The sequence below is a fragment of the Pinus tabuliformis genome, chromosome 4_1 (genome assembly GCF_031772625.1).
Source record: "Pinus tabuliformis cultivar Carrire ecotype Pingquan chromosome 4_1, CPIR1, whole genome shotgun sequence".
Taxonomy (NCBI): domain Eukaryota; kingdom Viridiplantae; phylum Streptophyta; class Pinopsida; order Pinales; family Pinaceae; genus Pinus; species Pinus tabuliformis.
Window position 1 is genome coordinate 157567370 of NC_142303.1, and position 27990 is coordinate 157595359.

Below are 27990 nucleotides of genomic sequence, written 5' to 3' on the forward strand. Positions count from 1 at the left end.
TGGATATGGAAAGGAAATGCCTAGTTGGGACCTCTTAGGACGGGTGCAATGGTAAAATTTTCTTTCAACACTTCAAGGTCCTCTTGACAACTGTTGGTCCAACATAAATCTGAATCTCTAGCTAGTAAACCAAATAAAGGTGAAGCCACTTTACTAAAGTATTGGATGAATCTCCTATAATACTCCGCTAGTCCCAAGAAGCTCATGACGTCCCTTTGCTTCTGAGGGGTATGGACCATTTTGATGATGGAAATTTTGTTTGGGTCTACCTATATCCCTTCCTTGGATATGGAATGGCCAAGGACAATCCCCTCATTCATCAAGAACTCACATTTCTCAGGGCTTAGAGAGAGATTCATTTTTGTTGACACCTAATCTTCATGATTGGCGGAATTTGTAAATAAATAAATTAGGAATGTGAACAATCATCGGGAGATGAACTGAACAATCGCTCCTATTGTATATAAATAGACGAATCAGTTTTACTGCCTTTAGAGAGTTACTGCCTGGCCTGACATGGTATCAAAGCCAGCTTCTATTCTTTGTAACTCCCTCCTGCATAGTCTGCTCATATTCTGCCCATGTTTTGCAGACTGACATGTCTGTCCCTGCGAAATCTCAGTCATTGTTCAATAATTTCGTTGTGTGTGAGTTCCATTTTGCTATGCGTTGTGAGTCTCAACCCAAGCCTGCGCCTGCCTGTTCTTCTGAATACAATAATCGCTCTCTGGCTATCCTGACAGAAAACTGAACAGTCAGACCATGTCATAAATGTTTCAAAAGGGTGTTATTCCTCCATTGCATGAATTGCTTCATGCTACGCCTCCATTGATTACTCTGTGTGGATCTTGCAGGCACATCCCATTGGAGAAACGGTTTCTAGTTTCGGTTTCCTCTTCCGTGCCATTTCCACTGCCCCAATGTTTACATCAATGAATAGATTTCACGGGGTGCCGAAATCCCTTCGTTTTCACTTGCTCAAGCGCTAGGATCTGAAATTGATCCTAGTATACATGTTGGACGTTTTCCTATTGATTTATTTCTTGCATACATTGCTGCACGCTTAAAACTGACATTTAGAATAATTGGATTGTTGTGGCACTGGATGCTTGGTGGCATTCTTGTTTCCAGCGAATTCACCCAGCTACCGTGGAATTTCAGTTCCTTGGCTTTCTTTTCGGGTTAATTTTCCAGACATTGGCTCTCTGCAAAACCATCCGTTGAAAAACATCTCGATTATATCTGTTAAGGTTTTAAGCAGAACCTGAGGTGTAGCATCTGGAACCTGACATGGTATGCGAACCTGATGTGCTGCTAGAGGATGTGAACCTGATGCGTTTTGTACCTGTGCCATCAGCATGAGAGTCGTTGCAGAATATATTTGAAAATCTGGATTGAATTTTTAAAAGAAATGTGATGAAACAACCAGCGCCTATAGAATATTTGAGAATATTTGCTCGTTTGTCTATGAACCAGCGCTCTACCATTTTATTTTTGTGAACGAGGTCTCGGTTCCCAGAGAAGAGTCCACAACAGCCGCACAGTCACAAGGAGTCCAACAAAGTGTTGAAGAAGATCAATGCGCAGTTTTTTAAAATCATTTAAATCATTTGAATTGTGTTGTATTGTTAAAGCGTTGAAGTGATATGTAATATATAATATATTACATTTCAAAACATTTGATACATAATATTTCAATGTAATGCTGGATGCTTTTATCAAACATTGGAGGGATTTGAAGAAAATATAGTGCATAAAGTTGTAGCGTAAGGAAGAGATTTGAAATCTTTTGAGAATGCCTGTTTGAGTGCAATTTCACTGTATATCAGCAGAAGTTTTTTTTTATCAGCAGAAGTATTTTTTACAGAATGCATTCAATCATCTCTATGGTAGGAATAGTTCTCACTGGCAAGGAGAACTATCCTAAATGGTCCCGGATGATAAAACACACCCTCATCTTCAATGAGTTGTGGAAAGGAGTGTGTGTCGGAGAAGCAGACAATGACCCAGTGCAGCCTACATCAGACAAAGAGCTCGTCATTTGGGAAAACAAGAACAGCAAAGCCTATGCATTAATCACAGCATCTGTAAATGAAGAGGTGGGTCGCCATATTTCATCATATTCAACTGCCTTTGAAGCTTTACAAAAGCTGAAAGAACTCTATGACTCACATTCTGCACTTGAAGTTGTTCAGCTCATGATTAAACTCTTCACTCTTGAACAGAAAAATAATGATCCTCTTGCTCTTGCATCTGAAGTAAAGTCTATAATGCATGATATCAAATCCACTAAGGTTGAGCTGGATATCCCTCTTATTGCTTTTCTCAAGGCACTCTATCCTACCTACTCCAATTATCTTGAGTCTTTACAAGCAAATGGAAATCTTAAAGATATAACCTTTGACTCTCTTGTGAAAAAGTTTGCTGAAAGAGAGAAAGCCTTTGGAAAGAAGACAGCCCCTGAATCTTCTTAAGAGACTGTGTGCCTTGCTCATAAAGAAAAGCACCCTGCTCAAGATTCTACAAGAGGAAGAGGTGGACGAAGAGGAAGAGGAAGATACTTCAGAGGCAGGGGGGCAGACATTCTCAAGGAGAAAAGGCAGACTTACACTGCATCCGCTGCAAAAGAAATGGATCACATGATGCTTCTACATGCAAGCTACCATGGGAAAAAATTGAACAAAAAAGAAACCAACAGAAAGGTAAAACTAATGATACAGACAAAGGTAAAGCACCTGAATCTGCTCACTATATTGAGGCACAATGTAACATTGGAGTAAATGAAGATTTGTTTAATGCTTCACTTGCTTCTTCGAAAAATGATTGGTTGCTTGATTCAGGAGCAACCTGTCATATGACTCATAGAAAAGATTTTTTTGAAGATTTCACTAATAATGTTGATGGAGCAGTATACTTTGCAGATCAGTCAAAAATCAAGCCATCAGGGCTTGGCACAATCAGGCTTAAACTACCTGGTCTTCCAGACTTTCTTCTGGATCATGTTCTATATCTCCCACAGCTCAAAAGAAACTTGTTGTCCTTGGTTCACATCCGCCAGCAAGGTCACTCCATTCATATGTTTGATGGCAAGCTTGAGGTAAGAAAAGCATCTGACCACTCACTTGTCATGAGGGGAATAGAAGAAGAAAGGCTTCTCAAACTGCAAGGAACCTCTGCTCATGCACAACATTTCTCATATATTTCTCATCATGAAGAAGGTACACTTCCATCAAGTTTATTATGGCATGCTAGATTTGGAAATTTAAACTATGACAGTCTCCGCTTATTGAAGAAAAATGGTGTTGCTGGTTTGCCTACAATTCCTAGGAAACATAAGCAATGAGATGCTTGCATTCTAGGAAAGCATAGCAAATAGTCTTTTCATGATTCACATTCAAGAGCACATAGGAAGCTTGAACTCATTCATTCAGATTTATGTGGTCCAATGCCTGTTCCTTCTGCAAATGGAAATAAATATATCATGACATTTATTGATGATTACACCAGAATGTGTCGGGTTTATTTATTGAAGAACAAATCTGATGCCTTTCAAACATTCAAGAATTTTCATAAATGGATTGAAAATGATGCACAATCTCATATTGGGTCTATTCGCACTGATAATGGAAAAGAATATACATCAAATGAATTTGAAAACTATCTTCGCCAACATGGGATCAAACATCAAACAACTGTGCCTTATAATCCCCAACAGAATGGTGTAGCTGAAAGAATGAATAGAACAATCTTGAATATGGTACGATCCATGCTTTTCTTCAAAAATGTAAAGATAATGTTTTGGGCTGATGCTGTTCTATGTGCTGCATATATAAAGAATAGATGTCCATCTAATGCTATAAGAAACAAAACTCCTTATGAATTGTGGTATGGACATGTTCCTTCGGTAAAACATCTCAGGATCTTTGGTTCCACCTGTTATGCTTTGATACCAAAGGTACATAGAAACAAACTTGGTGCTAGAAGTCGTAAGTGTATCTTCTTGGGGTATTCAAACACCTCCAAAGCATACCGCCTCTATGATGAAGTAAATAAAAAGTTTGTTGTATCTAGAGATGTAATTTTTCTTGAATCATCCAAATCTGACAATGTTGTTGAGCGACAACTTGATCGCTTGGATAGATTCGCAAAAAAGAAATCATTTCAAGAATTTGATAATCAGATTCCACATCTTGAAGGGGGGATTCCTATACTAGATCAACATGTGGAATCTTCTTCTGAAGAACACTCTCCCCCGAATGAAACTCCAACAACGGATGATGCTTTAAGTGATGTAATTGATAGAATTGGGAGACTCAATCTTGATTCAGTCCCAACTCAATCAACAGAGCAGCCTGGACCATCTCAGAAAGGTCCCCCAAAGTGGCTGACAAAGACACTTGAAAGTGTTTGTCCTGATGAAATTGGAAAAACAGGAATCAGAATTTCAAACCGACAAAATGGAGGTGATGTAGATGACTCTAATTCACCTGTTGATATGGATGTTACTTATGATTTTGAATTGAACTTGTCTACAGATTTTGAACCAACTTCCTTCAAAGAAGCTGCTTCTCATGATGAATGGAAAGAAGCGATGCAAAAGGAGTATGATGCCCTCATAAAGAATGGCACTTGGAAGCTGGTTGATCCTCCATTTGGAACCAAACCAATAGGCTACAAGTGGGTCTACAAGAACAAGTACAAAGCTGATGGCTCACTTGACAAGCACAAAGCTAGGCTTGTGGCAAAAGGTTTTGCACAGAAGGAAGGGGTCGATTATGAGGAAACTTTTGCCCCCATAGCAAAATGGGCCACCATCCGGACACTCTTTGCACTAGCAGCTCAGAACGGTTGGAAAGTCCATCAAATGGATGTAAAAACTGCATTCTTGAATGGAGATCTAAAAGAGAATGTTTTTATGTCCCAGCCTGAAGGATTTGCCGTGAAAGGACATGAACATAAAGTATGCAAACTTGTGAAGTCCTTGTATGGCCTCAAACAAGCACCGCGAGCCTGGTATGAAAAACTAACTGAGCATCTTCTGAAACACAACTTCAATCATTTTGATCTTGATGATGCAACTTTATTTGTCAAGAAAGTTGGCAAAACAGTTGTGTATCTTGTGGTATATGTTGATGATCTTTTAATGACAGGGAACAATGAAAGCTACATTGCATCCATAAAGAAGGAATTGGGGAAAAGTTTTGAAATGACTGATTTGGGCTATGTTCATTACTCTCTTGGCATTGAAGTAACCCAACATCCAAAATCCATATTTCTTTCTCAAAAGAAATACATTGGAGATTTTTTAAACAGATTTGGCATGACAGAGTGCAATCCTCTTTCTACTCCAATGGAACAAAACTTAAAGCTCACATCTATTGAAGGAAAGGAATTTGAGGATGCAACAAAGTATAGACAGCTTGTAGGAAGTCTCATCTACCTCACTACTACCAGACCAGACATTTCATTTACTGTTGGAATCCTCTCCAGGTTTATGCAAAAGCCTTGTGAGGGACATTGGTCTGCTGCAAAAAAGAGTTCTAAGGTACTTGAAGGGAACTCAAGACCTTGGAATCAAGTATACACAGGTGGACGACTTCAGCTTGATTGGATACTCTGATTCGGACTTCGATGGAGACAAAGAAACTGGGGTATCTACTTCAGGATATGCTATGAGTCTTGGATCAGGAGCTGTCTCCTGGAGATCACGCAAACAATCAGTTCCAGCAGATTCGACGACAGAAGCAGAATACGTGGCAGCAGCTGAAGCAACGAAAGAAATTGTGTGGCTCAGGAAAATTCTTGAAGATTTGCAGGTAAAACAAGTACAATCAACTCCACTCATGATTGATAACACCTCTGCAATAAAGTTGGCCAAGAACCCAAAGTTCCATGATCGAACAAAGCATATCAATACTAAATATCATCTGATTCGACATCATGTTGAGGCCAAAACAATCCATCTCCGTCATTGTTCCACAAATGAGAAAATTGCAAACATCTTCAATAAAGCACTTGGAAAGGAAAAGCTTGAACGATTCAGAATGATGCTTGGACTCACCAACATCCCTTCAGATTAAGGGGGGGAATGTTGACACCTAATCTTCATGATTGGGGGAATTTGTAAATAAATAAATTAGGAATGTGAACATTCATCGGGAGATGAACTGAACAATCACTCCTATTGTATATAACAATAACCTACCTATGTAATAATAAACGAATCAGTTTTACTGCCTTTGGAGAGTTACTGCCTGGCCTGACAATTTCAATGCATTTCTTCAAAACCTTGCACAAATTGGAGAGAGCTTCATGGAAGTCACATCCATAAGGAGTGAACTCATCCATGTATATTTCAACAGAATCATGAACCAATTTAGAAAAAATACCCAAAACTGCCCTTTAGAAAGTAACAGGGGCATTGCACAAACCAAATAAAATGAACTCTATAAGAAAAGGTACCACAAGGACATGTGAATGTGGTCTTGTCTTGGTCTTCGGGGATAATCTGGATTTGATTGTATCCACTAAATCCATCCAGGAAGGAGAATAATTTCTTCTCTGCAAGGCCATCTAGGACTTGGTTAATTAAGGGAAATGGAAAACAGTCCTTCTTTGTAGCCTTGTTGAGTTCCCAGCAATCCACACAAATTCTCTGCTTCCCATTCTTCTTAGGAACTAACATAAGAGGTGACACCCACTCACTATTTGAAATGGGTATATAAACCCTGCATCCAGTAATTTTTGCAGTTCTTCTTTCACAATGTCCTTAAGAGATGGGTTCATCTTCCTCTGGGATTAGTGCACAGGCTTGCATCTGTCCTCGACGTAAATATGGTGAGTACAGACCAAGGGATGCACACCTTTCATTTCCTTATGGCCCCAAGCAAAAACATCCAAGTGTTGCCTCAACACTTTGCAAAATTGTTCTTCTTGTTTGGATGAGAGAGAAGGGTTGATCTTTAAGGTTCTAGATGGGCCAAACTCTATAATCTTGACATGGTCTGGACTTGACTCAATAGGGACTAAGTTAGCCTAAGGATTACTCTTAGATTCTTTCATCAACTCAGCAATTGGTATGGGAGTGGGAGGTTGATTCTAACGGATATGTTCAATGAGATCATCATCATCAGGTTTCCCCTCTCCTGTAATGATGTCCAGAGTGCATATTGGGTGGAGGGTGGTGTGATACAATTCATATTATTCCTCCTCTTCTAACCACAAGGGTAATTCATGCTCAATAGAAGGTTGAGCAGGAGGATAAAATACCAATTTTTTAGACAAATTCCCATTCTTAATGGTCATGTTCCCAACCCTAAAACTAATGTAAGCATCAACCATGGCTAACCATGGTCTTCCCAAGATGAGAGGATAGCCATAAAACTTGGTTTTGGGCTGGAGAACCAAGAAATCAGTAAGATATTCCCAAGAGTCAATGGAGACCATAACATCTTCAACAACTCCCTCAGGAGCTACTGTGGATCTGTCTACAAGCTGCAACATTGTGGTGGTCTTTCTCAGATCCCCTTAGAGTATTAGCTTTAGCATGGTTTCCTTAGTCATCACATTAATTGCAGCCCCAAGATCAATCAAGGTGTTAGGGACTTGTTGTGGTATTCAACAACCCCTCATTTGTTAATAATAGTGGTTAACGTTACATTAACTAAATGGGGACCCTTTAAAAATTTTCATTCAAAAAACAAAACTTTGCATTTAGTCATTTCTTTTATGTTAAGCCATTTACTCGAGAACACAAATTAATTACGGAGAACTACTGAGAGGAACAAATATAAAAATAACCAGCAACAACCATAAACACATAAACACACATGTTTATCCGAGAAAACCCCAAATCTGGGGAAAAACCTGACCTAATGATATATCATTAGCATTAGCCAAAAAACCCTGGCCAATCCAACAAGTGAGCCTTCACCTCTCACCTTCATGCCTTTCTTTACAATGAAGTCCTTCCAGCCTTTTATAAACCCCATTACATATAATACCACAGGCAGAATACTATGGGTGCATAATACCATGTGCCGCAAAACCATCACTGTTTCACCTGGTCAACTTTGACTCTATCCCGAGTCAAGTTTACCTAACAATTCCCCCCTTAAACTTGAGTTGGGGTTCCTTGACTAACTCCAGCCAAACTTGCTGAGTGAGACAATCCTGCTCACTCTAGCCCTTACCCCACTCAAAGTTTTTACCCGGGGTATTGTTAACCCGACATCCCCCCTATCACCTAGGTCTAACCAGACTTTACTAGTGATTACCCAGGGGTACACATGCCTTACCAGGTCTTACAGTAGTATGCCCATTTACATGCAATAATTTTGACTTCATTGATTTTTTTTTCATTGTTGCTCTTCTAACCCATCCTCTCTCATTTTTTCTTTGCTCAAAAACTTCTATCGTTGCGAGATTTCTGTTGACACTTGTCTGTAGAACCTTGGCCATTCTGGGGCTGCACTGATTGTTCCTCGGCTTATAACGATTCTTTTTCCTTTATACTCTCAGCGTCAGCCGGCGATGGACTTTCAGAGATGTGCAGAATCTCTTCCATCTGCTTTGCCACGGTGCAGCCGTTCGCTCCTGAAGACAAGTACGGTTTCTGTACCGTCTCACTCCGGCTTTCTGAACTATAACCCTCAGACAAAGCCATGTCAGCACCTTCCTTCACTTCTGGAACCATACTGCGAGAGATAGTTAATCTATGGAGCTGTCATGCGAGATTTTACTGCAAATATGTACAAGCAATTTGCTACAGTTCTCCTTTGTCTTTTCCGTAGAAAAATACCAACATGCGGCTCAAGAAGATAAAAATATTCCTTCAATCTTTTCAAAATTCAGAAGTCCTCTTGGCTCAAGAATCTGGTTTCGAATAACTCTACTCCTCACTTGTCAAGGAGACAAGCAGACCACGCATTTTAATGGCACGATATTCCAATCTTTAAGGTTGCCGCTCTCCATGCTCAATCTCCAGGCCGGGCACCGGGAAGCAGAACGGTCGCATAGCTTCACTCTAGCTCGCTCGTTCATTCTCCAGCGTTGGCATAGTGGCCCATCTGAGCGTTTCTAGAACCTTGTTCTGGCTGCATTTAGATTAGGTTTTGAAGCCAAAAATAAATCCTTCGCTGCATAGGCGTACATCCGAATTCCAAACCCTTAACCATGGCTCTGATACCAATTGTTAAGAAATTTACAGCATAACATAAATAATTACAGAGAATTACTGAGAGGAACAAATATAAAAATAACCAGCAACAACCATAAACACATAAACACACATGCTTATCTGGGAAAACCCCAAATCCGAGGAAAAACCCAACCTAATTATATATCATTAGCATTGGCCAAAAAACCCTGGCCAATCCGACCAAGTGAGCCTTCAACGCTCACCTTCAGGCCTTGCTTTACAATGAAGTCCTTCTAGCCTTTTATAAGCCCCATTACATATAATACCACGGGCAGAATACTATGGGTGCACAATACCATGTGCCCCAAAACCATCACTATTTCACCTGGTCAACTTTGACTCTATCCCGAGTCAAGTTTACCTAACATTTTTTTTTTGAATAAAGTAAAGATAACAATCAAAAACCTTTTTGGGAACTACTAAAGACTTACCATTTCATATATAGCATGTCTAAAACCCACTAAAGGACCTTTCTAAAAAACCTCCAAAATCAAGCAAAGTGTTTAAAATAAGGGCTCCATGGTCTATCATAAAATTAGACGAAAACAGAAGTCCCTAAGCTTTTTAGGCTTAAGTCTCGCATCGCATACCACGACCCATAAAGAACTCTCTCTTAAATATGATATAGCAAGATTTCCGAGTTGCGAAACCGCGATGGCGCTTTGACTTTTATTGCATTGCATTTCAAGTATTCAAGCAAACACTTTGCACTTACCATAAGCCGATATTGTGAAATGTGATTCACGCCCAGACCCACACCTTAGAGTATTAAAAGCAAATATTTCGATTCTGTCAAGTCTATTGCATAGGATTAACCTAGCAATTAACCATACTTGAAACAGCGAATGGACGTCTTGCATCTCGTAGATATACAGCAGGAGGTAAGAATGCTAAAAGGAACATCTTGCGATATTGCGATCTACGATATTGCCTCGCAAATCGCACAATCGCTATCATCGCAGTATAATGGCTCGCCACCCTAGAAGCTTTCATCTCGTTTTTCGACGTAAACATTTATGAGAAATAAAGCTAAGGGATAACGAATCATTAGTGGGCATTAGTGGGAAATAACTGCATTTATGTGTGAAAATCCATTTAGCTTGATACGATATCTTGTTACATGCATTCAAATAATGCTTCTTTTACCACCTTTACAAGCTATCTGCATTATTTCATTTTTACGTTCATCTTTGAGTGTCTGATATCTGTTGTTCTTCATTTTAGGAAAAACCCACAGAGCAGAGCGTTGAGAACAATGGGGAAGAAAGGCAAGGTTGTAGCCTCTGAGAAGACAGAGATGACTCCCCTGTTCACAGACACCACATGCAACAGAGAGGGAGGAACCTCTACATGGGAGACTATGTACAACATACTGTAGGAGGAATAGCAGAGGATTATCGAAACAAATGTGACAGTTGACGGACGAGATTCCTCAGACGCTTCCATGTTATAGACGGCTTGCTCGTTTTTGCACCGCATAGCCACTCGGTCGAACATAATCCCTTATACCAACATGGTAAAATGGGTTATCGATGGAGCAGACATCTCAGACAGGGAATTCAAGACAAGAAGCCAAGGGGTCATTGGATCTTTTACCCCGGATAATTTATGGCTTATGTACCACCTACCAGACCCACAGGTCATCTACAACAGGCAATTCGTAGAAAGTTTGCTAAATAGAACAGCGACCCAGCGGATTGCACCCGCGCCTCGTCGAATAATGAAGAGAAAACCAAGAAAGATAAAAATGGTATGTACACTACTGCATCTATTTGTCCCCCATATAGTTTTGTTGCGGCTATGTTGTGTAGACTGCTTGGCAGACCTGATAGTACCAAGTTCTCCCCGAAGTGGTTGTCATTAATAGACGCAGTCGTTAACACAACTATTATGAATTGGGCCCAAATCTTGTCAGACAATTTAGCAAAAATAATTATCGAGTATATAAGGAGAAGAAGTATTGCTTCGAGGGTTTACCCTCCATTTTTTATGAGTGCCTATGTTAAGGACGCTATTTGTTTTAGTTCAAATAGAGCTGGACAAGATTTGCCATGGAGTTATGCTCCCTATTCATAAGCGGCTTTATAATCAAGACGCCCCCAGGTTTTCCCAAGAAGCTGAAGTTGACATCCTCCCGTTGGCCAGATGATTCGGGAGGAAACATTTACATATATCAGAGTTTTTGGCAGCATCACCTCCCCCCACATCCTCCCATACTATGTTCCAGATAAGTTGATGGCTAGGGAGATAGCCTATCAAGCAACCAGTGAGGGAGGAATGAGCCATACACTGAAAGAGTCAAAGAATGCCATTTGGCCTGCATTCCCTATACAGTACGAAGCATTTGCACTACACGCCCTGGGACACGCATTCAAAGAAGCAAAGAACACGCTATCTCTGCAATTACAAAAATTCCTTGGATGACAGTATGACCCGTTTGGCACTGTCAAGAATTTCAGCACTTTGGTGAAACTAAAAGTGTTCACCAATGAGGAGGATGTTTTTAATGATATCTTTTTGCAAAAAAACACCTTTGCAGAGGTGAAGCATATAGCACAGCTACTTTTTGACCAAGAAGATATGGAAAAGTTTTATAGTTACAGAGAAAGAAGGTTGGCAATGGTTGGTGAGCACCAGTATTGCAACAATAATGTTGCAACTCTTGGGTTGCCTACTTTACTCTTATCAACCCGGTAGTTCGTAACAAACTTGGAAGCGTCAGTGTTGTATGCACAAGTACTAGTTCTCACTGCAAGTTGTCACTTGGTCAGCCAGCACAAGATCACTAGGAGCTCAAGCCAACTTCTATGGATTCCAGAAGAAGCTTTATATGTGATGAAAGGAAAGAAATATTACTCTATAGATGTTATTCTAACTGCAGAAAGGAGAAAGACTGAAATGTAAAGCAAACCTAGTAAACCCTAATTAACCAACTAATTCTACTTTTTCAGAAAGCACTATGAAAACCATGAAAGGAATGCCATTACCTACTCAAGGAAGTAACAACATCTAACTATGCTATTTTTGAAGTAAATAAGAAAAAACCATATTTTTGGATTTGTATGTATTTTTATGTGAATTTGACATGCATGTAATTTATTGTGTGTGAGTCTGGAAGCGAATAGGTGGCATTGAAGGGCGGTTTTGGGACTTGAGAGAATGTAGGATGGTGTGGATGGGTCCTAGGAGGTCTCAGGTGGCCTTCTAGAGGCTTTTCCCACTCTCAGCCTTCAAAAGAAAGCCTACAGGAAAATCTATAGTGTTAGAGCCTAGATTTGCCTCAGGCTGAAAAGGCAAGGTTCTAGTTCCACATCAAACCACGCTCAGCCTCATAGCTAACCCTACGAGGATAGGAGAGGGCTCTCTCCGGGTCAATCTCGGCAAAAGACAAGTGATAGGGCTCAAGATGACTGAAATAAAAGCTAATTTTAGGCTAGGTATGAAGTACAAGGGTTTGTTGTGAGTTTTTGGGGGTTTTGTGCTGGAAACAGGGAAAGGCAAATTGGGCTCGGGGATGAGGCACAGTTTCTGCAGAGCTCTAATTGGGGAAAGGAAGGCAATAATTTTGATGCTTTAAATTGAGTGAATGAACAGATCAGACTGGTGAGGAGCTAAGGAGAGCAAGAGAGTCTCAAGAATTCTCCTTAAACAGATGAAAACATGGAAATTTAAACAAATTCAAAGGCAGAGCATAACAGTTAATGGATTCCACCTTAATCACTCATTTGTTCAAATTCAGAAGAAGAGACGGGAAAATGATACACATAACACTAATGAACTTACAATTACTTAGAGAAGAACACCATCAAAACATAAAGCCACATGGATCCCAAACAATGCTGCAAAACCCTAGTCTTTCCTTAGCCAAAAATGTAGAGATAGAATGTACAATGATATGCCAAAGCAATCCCAAGTGTCCAACCCTAAAAATGACTTAGAAATTACATGATATAGACTAGCCCAACCCATTTCCTTGCCTCTAGGGGTCGAGCTCATCATTCTAGGAGCTGTTTGAAATAATTCTAAACAAGGAACTGAAAACTAGGTAGTCAAACAACTTACCCCTATATGCTAGGAAACTGATTCATTCACTCACATTTCACCTTTTGGTGAATGAATCCTCTAGAACAAGTAGATAAGTGCCAAAATTACATCAATTTTATCCAATTACATCAAGATAGATCAAAAATTACATCACAAAGCAAAACTAGTCAAACTGGCCGAATTTCTGAGTTGGAAGGTGAAAAATTCAGCAAAAATCCTCTGTGCACCGCGCCAATTTCTCTGTGCATCGCGCCACTTTGAGGCTGAGTGTGAGCACTTATTGAAGTCCAAATTGAGCCCAAGTGTACTTTTTTGAAAGCCCTACCTGTCTACTTTCCAAACCAAGTGGAATTTCTGAATTTGGTGCCCATTTGCCCCTCCAAAACTTCAATCTCCCAAGACTGCTTCCTGTGTGTGAAATTAGGGGCAGAGAGGTCATTTTTTGAGTGTTTTTTACCTCCTGAGGACTCAAAACTTGCCCAAACTTCTTGGCCATGCACCAGAAGTCATGATTTTTCATGAAAAATCCAAAAATATAAACTTTTTTCCATTTGGAGCTTCCTATCAAAAGCGCGCGCCACGTGGCGCGGTGCACAGGGAGAAAAACCCTGTTTTTTAGTGCAAAAAATTTCAAAATGCAAAAATTGCTCCAAATTTCTTGAAATTTGGGCTAGAGCTTCTTCATCAAGAGCTATGTTGGGCCAAGGATTGCCTTGGCCAATATCCGGAGTCGATCATGCTCCCTTTGCCTCTTTTGCTTCCTTATTACCTTCTTTAGTTTTGTCTTTAAATTCCTGATTCGTGCCTTGCAAACATGATTTCGTGCCCAATAATGGTTTTTCATGTGCCTGAGCATGTACTTGTCCTTGTTTTCTTTCGCCAACAGCTTCTCTAAGTGGATGTTGATCCTCTCGAGCCAAATCTCTCGATCAGCCTCTATCTCCTGCTGAATGGGTGTCCTCTCATTTAGGCTTCGTTGGGCAGCCTGCTGGTCTTCATGGATGTTTTGCCACCTCTATGAGGCCTCTTGGGTGCATGTACCTTTGTTGGTGAATCACTGTGTATCTCTTCTTCATGATCGTATGACAAATCAGATGTCATGTCTGCTGGTGGAAAAACTGTCTTGGACAAATAGGTGTTGATATGTCACACTGTCTTGTAATGGCTTTGATGATATGCTTGACCTTTGTCACCAAGAGAAAACAATGACATGAGGGACAGTAAGGGGAGGGAAAAATAGTGAGGGATTAGGGACTATTGGGACAAATTTTATTAGGGAAATGTAGGAGGGTTTGAGGGGTTTTATGTGTGGGATAGGGTTTAGGATTTCACCTTTGAAAGTTTTGGGAAAGGGAATTTAGGATAGGGGTTTAGTAACTTTAGGGGATGGGGAACAATGGAGTCAAGGAAAAAAGGGAATTAAGGACAAAGGAAATAATGGGAAAGAGTAAATTTGGTGGAAAACAAGTTTTGAAACCCTAGGCAGCAGTTTACATGTGAGGAATTCAAAATGATAGGGTTTGAATTTTTGTTTCAATCATTAGCATCCATCAACCACCATACCCTAGCACAAACTTGGATGAAACACAAAAAAGGAGGCTCAACATACTTGTGGAATGAATAATTTGCAATTTGGAGGAAGATTTCAATGAATTTCAGGCCTTTTAGCCCAATGCGCCGCGCCTCCCCAGTGCGTCGCGCCAATGTAAATTTACACTGGAAAATTTCTCCCAGTGCGCCGCGCCTTTTTGCAAGAGCCTTTTGGAGGCCTTCCCTGTGTCCAAATTAGGCACAGGATAGCTCGTTGGAAAGGTCTTTGATTCTACTTTCCAAACCAACCAGAATTTGTCAATTTGGAGTTCATTTCCCTGTCAAAAATCAAATCTCCCAAGACTGGTAAAAATGTGCCAAATGAGGTTGCCTAAAGGCAGAGTGCTGTTACAGTCAACTTTTGAATGCCTTACTCAACTCCAAATTGAGCTCATGATAGCTCATTGGAAATCTCTTTGTGTCTAGTTATCATTTGACGCATTAAGCAAGTCATTTGGCCAACCAATCTAGGAGAAAACGTGATTTTCCCAAGGTCACTTCAGAGGTTCATCAATTCTCCCAAGGCAATTGTATTTTTGACCTTTCTCTAAAACCATGACACCTGTGTAAAAAGTGAAGGAGGTTTTTCTTCCTTGACCTGTTTTGGATGAAAACACTCTCAGTTTTCAAAAATTCATCTTTTATTGCTCAGAAACATCATTGGAGTAAAACCTATCCCGATGTGTGGAACACGGGATTTGTCGAAATGAAGGGGATAAGGGGCTTCTAAATTCTTGAGAAAATTTTGGGAAGTAGGGAGGGATGTTAAGAAGTAGGGGAAAGTGGAATCTCAGAAATTGAGTGAGGGGAAGGGGTCCAAAAGGGCAAAACACGGGCCTAACCTAGAAAATTGCCAAGTTGTAGTAAGAAACTAGGGTTTGTGCAAAAATGAGGAATTCGGGGGATCTCAGTGATGGGAAGTGTTTAATAAGGTACATTAAGGATAGGGGAAGGTGTATGAATATCAGGATACAAGTTTTGCTAATGATTTGACCATCCAAGAGAAATTACCTTCAAAACCCTAGGAGAGGGAAATGAACCTTACCTAGGCGCAACTGAAGCATGAACAAGGTGTAAAATGACCCAATGGAACCTGACATGATGATGAAAACCCTCTGAATGATGGTAGACTCAGCTGAATAATGACATAGACCGACATTTCGACAAATTTGAAAGGAGTGAAAGCAAACCCTAGACCTAATGCCTAGTGACCAAATTTTACTTGAAGACTCACTGAAATGATAAAATTTGACCTTGACACCTTAAAATCACTTTGTAAGAGCATGTTTGATCACTGGAGGAAGGCTGGAAAGACTGACACTAACATTGGCTCCAATGGGGATGGTAGCTCCTTGGAGGTGCCAAGAACGGCAGATCTTTGGGAGAGCAGACAATGCCTTCATCCATTGGGCAATGGAATCAAAACTCAAGCTAAAATGCATGACTGAAAACTGACACAAACTAACTTAACAACAAGACTGAAAACTGACTCACAAATGACTCATGACTCAACTAAAAACTGACTTGATACTTAAACACAACTGACAAACTGAAAATGATGCTTAAAGTGAAGCTTCTTCATCAAAACCTACTCTAACAGTTTCATTCATCACCTGATCAAGTGAAATGAAACAACCAATGCAACCAAGTAAGTATTCTGTCTGCTATTTGAATTCTCCGCAAGTGCTCACTTATGAACAATAAGAGAGAACTACTGAAAGGCAACTCCCATGACAACTTAGAAATTGATCCGTTGAATGATATGGATTCTCCATCCGCCTCCAAAAACACTGCATAAGGATCTTGAAGTTCATGCACACTGGGACTTAGCTCATCCAATGGATTACTTCTCTTTTCCTCATACCATGAATGCAAACTTTTATCTAAGCTTTGTGACAAGATTCCGTGTTGAAAATGACAAAGAAACTAGCTGCCGGATCAAGTTTATATCAGCACACGTTTCAAGTTCACATGTAGTCAATGGAGAAGGACTTGGACTAAAAACATCATCCAACACACGAGCAATAGGATCATCAAAAACTTGAGAAGACTACTGCGATCTATCTATTGAAACTGTATGACATCCTACTAGCTGGTCATCTTTTTCTTTAGAGATATTATGACGATTCTGCCTTATAAACTGAAATACTTTGAAACAAAAGGGTACAGAATCCTCTTGCATCATTAAATCATGTATTTCGGCTGCCACACCTTCATCTGTAATCTGACCTTCGTCCTCAACATTAAAACCTAGAGATTGTTGATTTCCTACAGGATGCCCATTTGAAGATATACTATGCAATTTACCCCTCAAAAACTGAAATGATTCAAAACAAAAAGGTAGGGAATCTTCTTGTATCATTTGATCATATGTGCTAGCTTCCATGTCTTCATGCCAACTTGACAATCAATGGCATTTGGGGGCTGGAAATCTGAAAATGCGAAGTCTTGAACAAGGCTTTTATTGCCCTCAAGATGGTCCAAATCAAGACTTGTTGACAGCTGATTTCTGATTGCATGAATGTTGTCTCTGATGAACTGAAACGAAGAAAAACAAAAAGGCAAAGATCCTTCACTTACTTCAAAATTTGTTGCACTTTCCTCGTCACTGTCATAGCTTATATGCATCGCCTGATCACTGTATTTGAGCTGTTGTAAGTGAACTTCTTTCTCCCACAAACTAGCTACTAATTTGTCTACAAGATTAGCTTCTGTTTGGAGAACATAATCATCATCATCATACTGATCAAACTGAGGCAAATCATCAGTATAAAAGACATCATCAAGGATACATGTCATATCAATAGATCTCTCTTCTCCAAGATGATTAATAAGACAATCATTATCAGATCTATAACAATTGGCATAAGAAAAAAGATGTTTTGGATCAGCAGCTTGTTCTTATTCAATCAACGAGCCATGGGCTTGAACATTATTCTCATTCCTTGTGGTGATCCTCTGCATCATCTCTTCCACTACACTTACCAAAATGTCAAGCTTTACCTCTAGAGATTTCGATTCCTCCGGATCTATGTTTCCCATCTCTTCTTCCTTCAACCTTGCCCTTTGGATCAGCAAATGAGCCTCTACATTTACTGCACTGTTCTGTATCTCTTCAAGTGTTGCGACATTCCTTTCTCTCAGCTGAAACTCCATTTCCAGATCAAAGGCACCCAGATAGTGCAAGAGAGCAGATCTAGGAGGAGGTCTTATATCAATTGGGATCGAATAATAAACTTGGTTAAATCTGGCTGAAAACTATTGTACTATCTCCCCTGGGAGTCTTTTCAGCTGATTATACTCTTCTATAATCAGGAAAAGGTTCTGTCCGATCACCCACCGGTCGAGAAAAACTTTGACGAACTGCTGGAAATCTGAGATGCTCGCATCAGGCAGGGTTTTGAACCAACTCTTGACTTTGCCTTGCAAAGAAAGAGCAAAAAGCCTTATACTGACATCTTCGCTATCAACTTCAAAAAGGTCTAGAAAAGACTTAAAATTCTGCACATGTTGCTCAGCATTGACATTCTTACTTTCACCATCAAACCTCGGCAAGTATCGATCACAGTTTTTGGGGAAAGCATGAAGAACAGAAGGTAAAACAAGAGGTTTATACCGATCTGGAATTTTACAAGGTATAGGGGTATGTACAAAAGGTATAGAATCAGTCTTGGTCTCTTGGGGCTCATAAATTTGAAGATGTTCATCACAAGATTCAGAAGAAGGGCCTAGATCAAGCTCAAAGGCATGCAAATCTTTGGTATTACAATCTTCAAAGGGAAGGAATCAAATGCAGGCCGAGGATCCCTTCTCAAACATAGTATACTTTGCAAAACATTCTTGACATTCTCGGGAAAAGAGAAGAAATAATTTATAACAAAGAACAAAATGTCTTGGATGAAATTCCAACTTGAATACCTGATCTGTCCATATTGTGTTTTCATGTTTCTGCTCGCCAGGTTCATCATCCAGTGGAGTCTTTGGATCTGATCTCAAAAATGATTTGGAATCGCCAGGTGAATGATTTCATCCTTTCTAGTATCTGATTGTTGTCCACCATCAACAATCAGATCTGAACTTGATACATGTACTGGGGCAATTAACAAGTTAGATGTCACGATCACAAGCTAGACCGAAGATTGACTGAAGCAGCGTTTATCTACTTCCGCTAATGCAAAGAAAAAGCGTTTTGAAGGCTACCTGGCTAACTTCAGGCTCCGTCTGTAGCTTATAAAACCAATGACATCAACAAGCAAACCATTTTCTTCCCCAGTATGGTCGCCACTATGTTAGAGCCTAGATTTGCCTCAGGCTGAAAATGCAAGGTTCTAGGTCCACATCAAACCACGCTCAGCCTCGTAGCTAACCCTACGAGGACAGGAGAGGGCTCTCTCCGGGTCAATCTCGGCAAAAGAAAAGTGATGGGGCTCGGGATGACTGAAATAAAAGCTAATTTTAGGCTACGTATGAAGTACAAGGGTTTGTTGTGAGTTTTTGGGGGTTTTGTGCTGGAAACAGGGAAAGGCAAATTGGGCTCGGGGATGAGGCACAGTTTCTGCAGAGCTCTGAATGGGGCAAGGAAGGCAATCATTTTGATGCTTTAAATTGAGTGAATATAGATCAGACTGGTGAGGAGCTAAGGAGAGCAAGATAGTCTCAAGAATTCTCCTTAAACAGATGAAAACATGGAAATTTAAACAAATTCAAAGGCAGGGCATAACAGTTAATGGATTCCACCTTAATCACTCATTTGTTCAAATTCAGAAGAAGAGACGGGAAATGGTACACATAACACTAATGAACTTACAATTACTTAGAGAAGAACACCATCAAAACATAAAGCCACATGGATCCCAAACAGTGCTGCAAAACCCTAGTCTTTCCTTAGCCAAAAATGTAGAGATAGAATGTACAATGATATGCCAAAGCAATCCCAAGTGTCCAACCCTGAAAATGACTTAGAAATTACATGATATAAACTAGCCCAACCCATTCCCTTGCCTCTAGGGGTCGAGCTCATCATTCTAGGAGCTATTTGAACTAATTCTAAACAAGGAACTGAAAACTAGGTAGTCAAACAACTTACCCCTATATGCTAGGAAACTGATTCATTCACTCACATTTCACCTTTTGGTGAATGAATCCTCTAGAACAAGTAAATAAGTGCCAAAATTACATCAATTTTATCCAATTACATAAGATAGATCAAAAATTACATCACAAAGCAAAACTAGTCAAACTGGTCGAATTTCTGAGCTGGAAGGTGAAAAATTGAGCAAAAATCCTTTGTGCGCCGCGCCAATTTCTCTGTGCATCGCGCCACTTTGAGGCTGAGTTTGAGGCACTTTATAAAGTCCAGATTGAGCCCAAGTGTGCTTGTTTGAAATCCATGCCTGTCTACTTTCCAACCCAAATGGAATTTCTGAATTTGGTGCCCATTTGCCCCTCCAAAACTTCAATCTCCCAAGACTGCTTCCTGTGTGTGAAATTAGGAGCAGAGAGGTCATTTTTTGAGTTTTTTTGACCTCCTGAGGACTCAAAACTTGCCCAAACTTCTTGGCCATGCACCAACAGTCATGATTTTTCATGAAAAATCCAAAAATATAAACTTTTTACCATTTGGAGCTTCCTATCAAAAGCGCGCGCCATGTGGCGCGGCGCACAGGGAGAAAAACCTTGTTTTTTAGTGCAAAAATTTTCAAAATGAAAAAATTGCTCCAAATTTCTTGAAATTTGGGCTAGAGCTTCTTCATCAAGAGCTATGGTGGGCCAAGGATTTCCTTGGCCAATATCCGGAGTCGATCATGCTCCCTTTGCCTCTTTTGCTTCCTTATTACCTTCTTTAGTTTTGCCTTTAAATTCCTGATTCGTGCCTTGCAAACATGATTTCGTGCCCAATAATGGTTTTTCATGTGCCTGAGCATGTACTTGTCCTTTTTTTCTTTCGCCAACAGCTTCTCTAAGTGGATGTTGATCCTCTCGAGCCAAATCTCTCGATCAGCCTCTATCTCCTGCTGAATGGGTGTCCTCTCATTTAGGCTTCGTTGGGCAGCCTGCTGGTCTTCACGGATGTTTTGCCACCTCTATGAGGTCTCCTGGGTGCATGTACCTCTGTTGGCGAATCACTGTGTATCTCTTCTTCATGATCATATGACGGATCAGATGTCATGTCTACTGGTGGACAAACTGTCTTGGACAAATAGGTGTTGATATGTCACACTGTCTTGTAATGCCTTTGATGATGTGCTTGACCTTTGTCACCAAGAGAAATCAATGACATGAGGGAGAGTAAGGGGAGGGAAAAATAGTGAGGGATTAGGGACTATTGGGACAAATTTTATTAGGGAAATGTAGGAGGGTTTGAGGGGTTTTATGTGTGGGATAGGGTTTAGGGTTTCACCTTTGAAAGTTTTGGGAAAGGGAATTTAGGATAGGGGTTTAGTAACTTTAGGGGATGGGGAACAATGGAGTCAAGGAAAAAAGGGAATTAAGGACAAAGGAAATAATGGGAAAGAGTAACTTTGGTGGAAAACAAGTTTTGAAACCCTAGGCAGCAGTTTACATGTGAGGAATTCAAAATGATAGGGTTTGAATTTTTGTTTCAATCATTAGCATCCATCAACCACCATACCCTAGCACAAACTTGGATGAAACACAAAAAAGGAGGCTCAACCTACTTGTGGAATGAATAATTTTCAATTTGGAGGAAGATTTCAATGAATTTCAGGCCTTTTAGCCCAATGCGCCGCGCCTCCCCAGTGCGCCGCGCCAGTGTAAATTTACACTGGAAAATTTCTCCCAGTGCGCCACGCCTTTTTGTAGGAGCCTTTTGGAAGCCTTCCCTGTGTCCAAATTGGATACAAGATAGCTCGTAGGAAAGGTCTTTGAGTCTACTTTCCAACACAACCATAATTTTTCAATTTGGAGTTCATTTGCTCTATCAAAAATCAAATCTCTCAATACTGGTCAAAATGTGCCAAATGAGGTTGCCTAAAGGAAGAGTGTTGTTACAGTCAACTTTTGAATGTCTTCCTCAACTCCAAATTGAGCTCATGATAGCTCATGGGAAATCTCTTTGTGTCTAGTTATCATTTGACTCATCAAGCAAGTCATTTGGCCAACCAATCTAGGAGAAAACTTGATGTTCCCAAGGTCACTTCAGAGGTGCATCAATTCTCCCGAGGCGATTGTATTTTTTACCTTTCTCTAAAACCATGACACCTGTGTAAAAAGTGAAGGAGGTTTTTCTTCCTTGGACTATTTTGGACAAAAACCTCTCTCATTTTTCAAAAAATCATCTGTTATTGCTCAGAAACATCATTGAAGTAAAACCTATCCCGATGTGTGGAACACGGGATTTGTCGAAATGAAGGGGATAAGGGGCTTCTAAATTCTTGAGAAAATTTTGGGAAGTAGGGAGGGATGTTAAGAAGTAGGGGAAAGTGGAATCTCAGAAATTGAGTGAGGGGAAGGGGTCCAAAAGGGCGAAACACAGGCCTAACCTAGAAAATTGCCAAGTTGTAGCAAGAAACTAGGGTTTGTGCAAAACTGAGGAATTCAGGGGATCTCAGTGATGGGAAGTGTTTAATAAGGTACATTAAGGATAGGGGAAGGTGTATGAACATCAGGATACAAGTTTTGCTAATGATTTGACCATCCAAGAGAAATTACCTTCAAAACCCTAGGAGAGGGAAATGAACCTTACCTAGGCGCAACTGAAGCGTGAACAAGGTGTAAAATGACCCAATGGAACCTGACATGATGATGAAAACCCTCTGAATGATGGTAGACTTAGCTGAATAGTGACATAGATCGACATTTGGACAACTTTGAAAGGAGTGGAAGCAAACCCTAGACCTAATGCCTAGTGACCAAATTTTACTTGAAGACTCACTGAAATGATAAAAATTGACCTTGACACCTTAAAGTCACTTTGTAAGAGCATGTTTGATCACTGGAGGAAGGCTGGAAAGACTGAAACTAACATACAGGAAGACACAGGAAATCTACAGGAGGAAAATATGGAAACTACAGGAGGCCTATAGGAGGAGGCCAAGAGCAGTTTTCACTGTTTTGAGGGTGTGAGAGTGGGTGAAAAAGGTTGATGGAGGTTGGAATGAGGTGTTAGGGTGTCTAAGGTCTACCATGAATCACCAGGAGAGAGAAATATGATTGGGTTTGCTCAAGGAGAGAGGAAGAAGTTCTATGGAAAAATGTAGGAAACTAAGGCAGAATTGAGGTGAGATTTGGGAGACCTATAGGGTATGGATCAGATGGAGGGTGTGATTGCTGATAAGTTGGCCTACTGATGGAAGAGATCTATTGCATAGAAACTGATAGTCAACCAAGGAAATCAAGCAACAAGTGAAATGAATGCATTTAGGAAAAACAGAGTTTTGCATAAAAATGGTCTACACTGTGATCTATGAAAGGAAATGCTGAGAAATGTTGTAGGAAAGGAAAGCATGAAAGAAGACTATTGCAAATCAAGAAGTGAACATGACAAGGAAGATCTGAAGCAAAGCAAAACTGGACTATTAACCTATTAAAAAGCTGCAAACACTAGAAGTCCTATGAATGAGGAAAATCTGTGTTTTTGGGGCAGCAAGAGGTTCTTTGCCTCAAATCATGGTCCCAAAGGGAGGAAGAGAGGCCAAAGCACTGTTTCTAGCCTTTTGAATCTTCTCTTTATCACTGCTTAACCTGCTACAAAATGCGCAAATGAAACAAACTACTAAATCATCAAAAGCAACCTATTCTTAACCATAAGAGAAATACATCTAACAGCAAACTAATCTACAAACTGAAACAAGGCATACAAATACAAGTAAAGAGGAGCTTGGATGCTTTGATTGGGCCCTAACCCAAGAGCTTCAACCCTCTGAGGTAACTCAGTGCTAGCTCAAAAAGGATTCCATCTTTATTCTCAAAACAATAGCAAGATTACATGAAACTGTCACAAAAATAATAAGCTCGAAATTTGAGCAGAGTTTACATAAGAAAAAATCTGACCCTAGTGAGGCCCTAGGCCTCTCTACTTATACAAATGAAGCTACCAGGGAGGCTTGGCTCCCAAAACTCGAGATAATCATCAGTCATCCTCCACTTGCTCGGTTGCCTTCTAGTGTATGATTCCGCTGCTTGTACTCCAAGTTGAATGAAGGGGAATTTGAAGTGAAGAGTAATAAATGAGGGGGATTCCCTCCTATAAGTCCTCTCCCCTTTCCACGTCGAGTTATTGCTACCATTTTTCCATTGGATCCTTGACTTTGACCTCGAAATCCATCAATAATCTGCATTAAATACATGTTAGACCACATGGCCTAATAACTAACTCAACTCACTCTATAAGCATAAATATAATCAGAAAATCATACAATAAGCTAGGAGAATGGTTGATTTGACTAGGTTAGGAGGTAAAATGAGCCCATATAATTACCCGTTTATGAGGCTCATCAATGGTCCCATTGGACCAATTGTTAATTGAACCAATAAGGGAGCCTACTCCCAGTGTGACTATAGAAGGTGACTCCAAAGAAAACTCCAAATCTGATTCTGGAGCAAAGTCTCAAGAAAAATCTATCGGGGAATCACAACATTCATCACAGAATGGAAAAAGCAGGAGCATCGAGGATATGACCCAATCTACACAAAAGATAGTTGAAGAAGCTTCAGCTAGCAAGCAGGTTGAAATCCCTACTACCTCTGCACAACCAATAAAACCCACGGTAATTGACTTAGAGGAAGAGTGGGATAATTTTAATAAAAATATTAATATAGAGGAACAGGTGCCAGAGTTGCAAACTCCTCAACAGGAAAAATCTCTGGAAATTATAGTGGAAGAAACTGCAAAAGAACCAGAAGTAGAGCATATCCCTGTTACCCCCACCTCCGAAATAATTCTAAAGATTGAAGAAATACCCCCTCTGGATGTATTATATAGCCCACAGCATAAGGCCGTGGTGAAAAGGCAAAGAAAGAAAAGAAAATTAGACTCTATAGCTGCTACTACCCTTGAAAATGAATTAATGGATGTTCTATGGAAGGACTCGCCTGTCGATCCATCCGCTAACTTAACTAGACTCTCATAGTTCACAGGTGCTTATGCTACAACGACCATAGACAAAGCAACAAAATTCCAAATGTTTCTTAGAGAAAAGGAAAATAACATAGCGTCACTTAAGCAACAATTACAGCAAGTCAAATCCAACCAACAGACAGAGATACAGTTGGCCAAGCTTCAACAAGAATTTGAAAAGATGCAAATAGAACATCGAATCAACTTAGCCGAGAAAGAAGCATAGGTGTACGCAATAACTGATCTACATAAAGACGATCCAAAAATTGATTAGTTTATTACCGAAGCACTTGGACTTAATTCCCAGTTGACACACGAGGTAGAATTACTGTGCCAGAAGATTTCTCACTAGAAATCTTATTGTGAAACAGGTGATAAACTAACAAGTCAAGTCGTAGAAATGCGACTTGAATATGATGAGATCTTTAAAAAGGTCTCTGATCACATCGCCTGGCAAAATACAAAGGAGGGGAGAAAAGCCGACCTTCCCAAGCTAGAAGAATCACATAAGGAAATTTTGTTTGCAAGCTGGGATTCTCGGCTTAAAGAAGTAGAAAAGGCAACAGCGGACGCAGCGGAAGCAGCAAACATTATCATAGAAAATATCAATGAGAATTTGCATGGTGCCAATCTAGTTGTAGAGTCCATTCCAGGGTTCCTTCCAGATGTGAAACAGCTCGAACAACAATGGAAACGGGCAGCGAAGGAAAAAGCAGAAGTGATAAGGCAAATGACTAGGCTAGATTGGGAGGCATATTGGCAACATTTGGTCAAGCCTCACAGCCAATGGATGACCCTGTGATGCCTAACCACTTTTTCCGAGAAAATGGAGCCAGCACTGACCGATGTTGTATTAGATGGACAGTTGAAAGCTGAAGTTAGCCGGCCTACACAATTGAAGCATATGGTGGATATTTGTAATCTGAAGGATCGAATGCAACATAGTTAGTCACCCTGTTTACTTTAATTTTGATTTTACTTTTGCATAAATTGAGGCAGGTCGTTTAAACCTCTTCAACTATTTTTGTAATAATCTATTTTTAGTTTTATAATTTTAGTATTTAAACCCCTCTCATGCATTTATAGAGGGGTCCAAAATTTTATCAGAAACTCTCCTCAAAACATGCACTTCTGTCCCTTTGAGGAAGTTCTGGTGAAATATATGGAACATGATTTATTTTTGTCTGATTTAGCATCTTCTACTGAAATTGAACTTTTGTACTCTTAGATGATGTTGAATGGATTGAATATAGATCAGTATTGCTGAAACACATGAGTAGGACGTATTATAAATGGTACTTTTATCTCGTAATCCTTTTTACTTATGTATTAAGCAATCATTCCTTTTTCGAATTATTTACATATGAAAGTCTGAATTTCGATTATCATTATTGCACTTCTGTATGATGATGATCTTTATTTTATGCTGAATATATGAATAACTCTTTATGCAATATATTTCTCACAATTGTTTCGGCTAACTTTTTATACAAAACGATTATTGTTAAAACGGATTAAATTCTAATCGTAATTGAATGATCTTTATTACCAATTGCTTTTATAAATTATTGTAGATCGCATACATCAAGTTTATCCCGGGTATATTATGATTAGATAGATTTTAGAAATTAGAAGTTAAATGCATTTGTGATTGATTAGTTTAGACTAGATTACCGTTAGCTTAAAATGTTACTCTAAACACATCACACATCACCCCATTTAGCACAAGCATTAAACAGATTGGGAAACTGGTCCCATTATCCCCAGTCGGAGCCACTACTCCAAACAGAAAAGGAGCTGCCAATCAAGGTCTAGACCGGGTGGTTTTCCCCCATGTTGAGGCAATGATTTTTTAGGCTTCAACATTTTGGCGCTAGAAGGAGGGCATGAACTGTGAATGGCAAGTAAATCCAAATTAATAGTCCATTCTAAGAGTAAAACTCCCTCACCCTCTCCTCCAACTTCTCGAAAGTCTTCTAAATCCCCTGACCCCAAGCGAGAAGTTGCACATGATATTATACAACCCGTTGCTGAAAACCCAATCGATCCAGAGCTTTCTTCTCTTACCGAAGCCCCTGAAGTGAAATCTTTGATTCACAAATTACAAGGGATTTCGCCATCACAAGAAGGATCTAAGATATCTCACGATAGTGTTACTTCCCAGTTCACTCCATCTTGGCCGTTAACTAGAGCACAGAGCAAAAAGTTCGGAATACCTTTGTTTAAATTTCCTCTTCCAAGCCAGAAGAAAGCTAAGAAGACACCATTCGAATCTCACTGCGAGGTTTTATCATCACCTTCATTCATCCCATCTATACCCTCACAAGATCAATCATCCATCTCACCACTCCATATCGTGATTCACACAGGTACAGGAGCTATATCTTCCTCTACCCAATCACCTTCAAACCCAACTGCAACAACTTCCTCTACCCACATACTAACAATGGCACAGAATCCCACACAAAATCCTTCAAGGCCATGGAAAAACCCATGGGCTGTTAGGATGGCTGCTCCTTTACATCAATTACCAGCTCATCCAGAAAAATGGCTGCCCAAATTCAATCCTGATAATGGCCTATTGGCTGAATAACATATAAATAATTTTATGTTTTCCATTAACTTGAATCAAGTGGAGGAGGAAGACACATTTGTAAGACTATTCCCATATACTTTGCAAGGAGCATCAGGATCATGGTACTTTTCGCTACCATCAAGTTCTATTAACAGTTGGGTTGCTTTTCAAGAGCAATTTTTAACAAAGTTTGGAGATGATAGATCTACAACTACCTTAATTAATTATCTCTCCAATTTGAAAGTTGAGCCAAGAGAACCTATCAAGGACTTCAACTCTCGCTTCAATAAACTATTGAATAAAATACCAGCGGCATCTAAGCCTAGTGATGAGGTCTAAAATGAGTGGTACATCTCTACTCTGCCGTCAAACACAACTATCTTTGTTGATAGAGCTGTGAAACCAACCTTGGCAGAAAATATGAAAGAGGCAATAGCTGTAGAAAAATGCATCCTAGCTGTCGAAAAAAGAAACGCATTAGAAGAATGGAAATCTAAGAAAGTA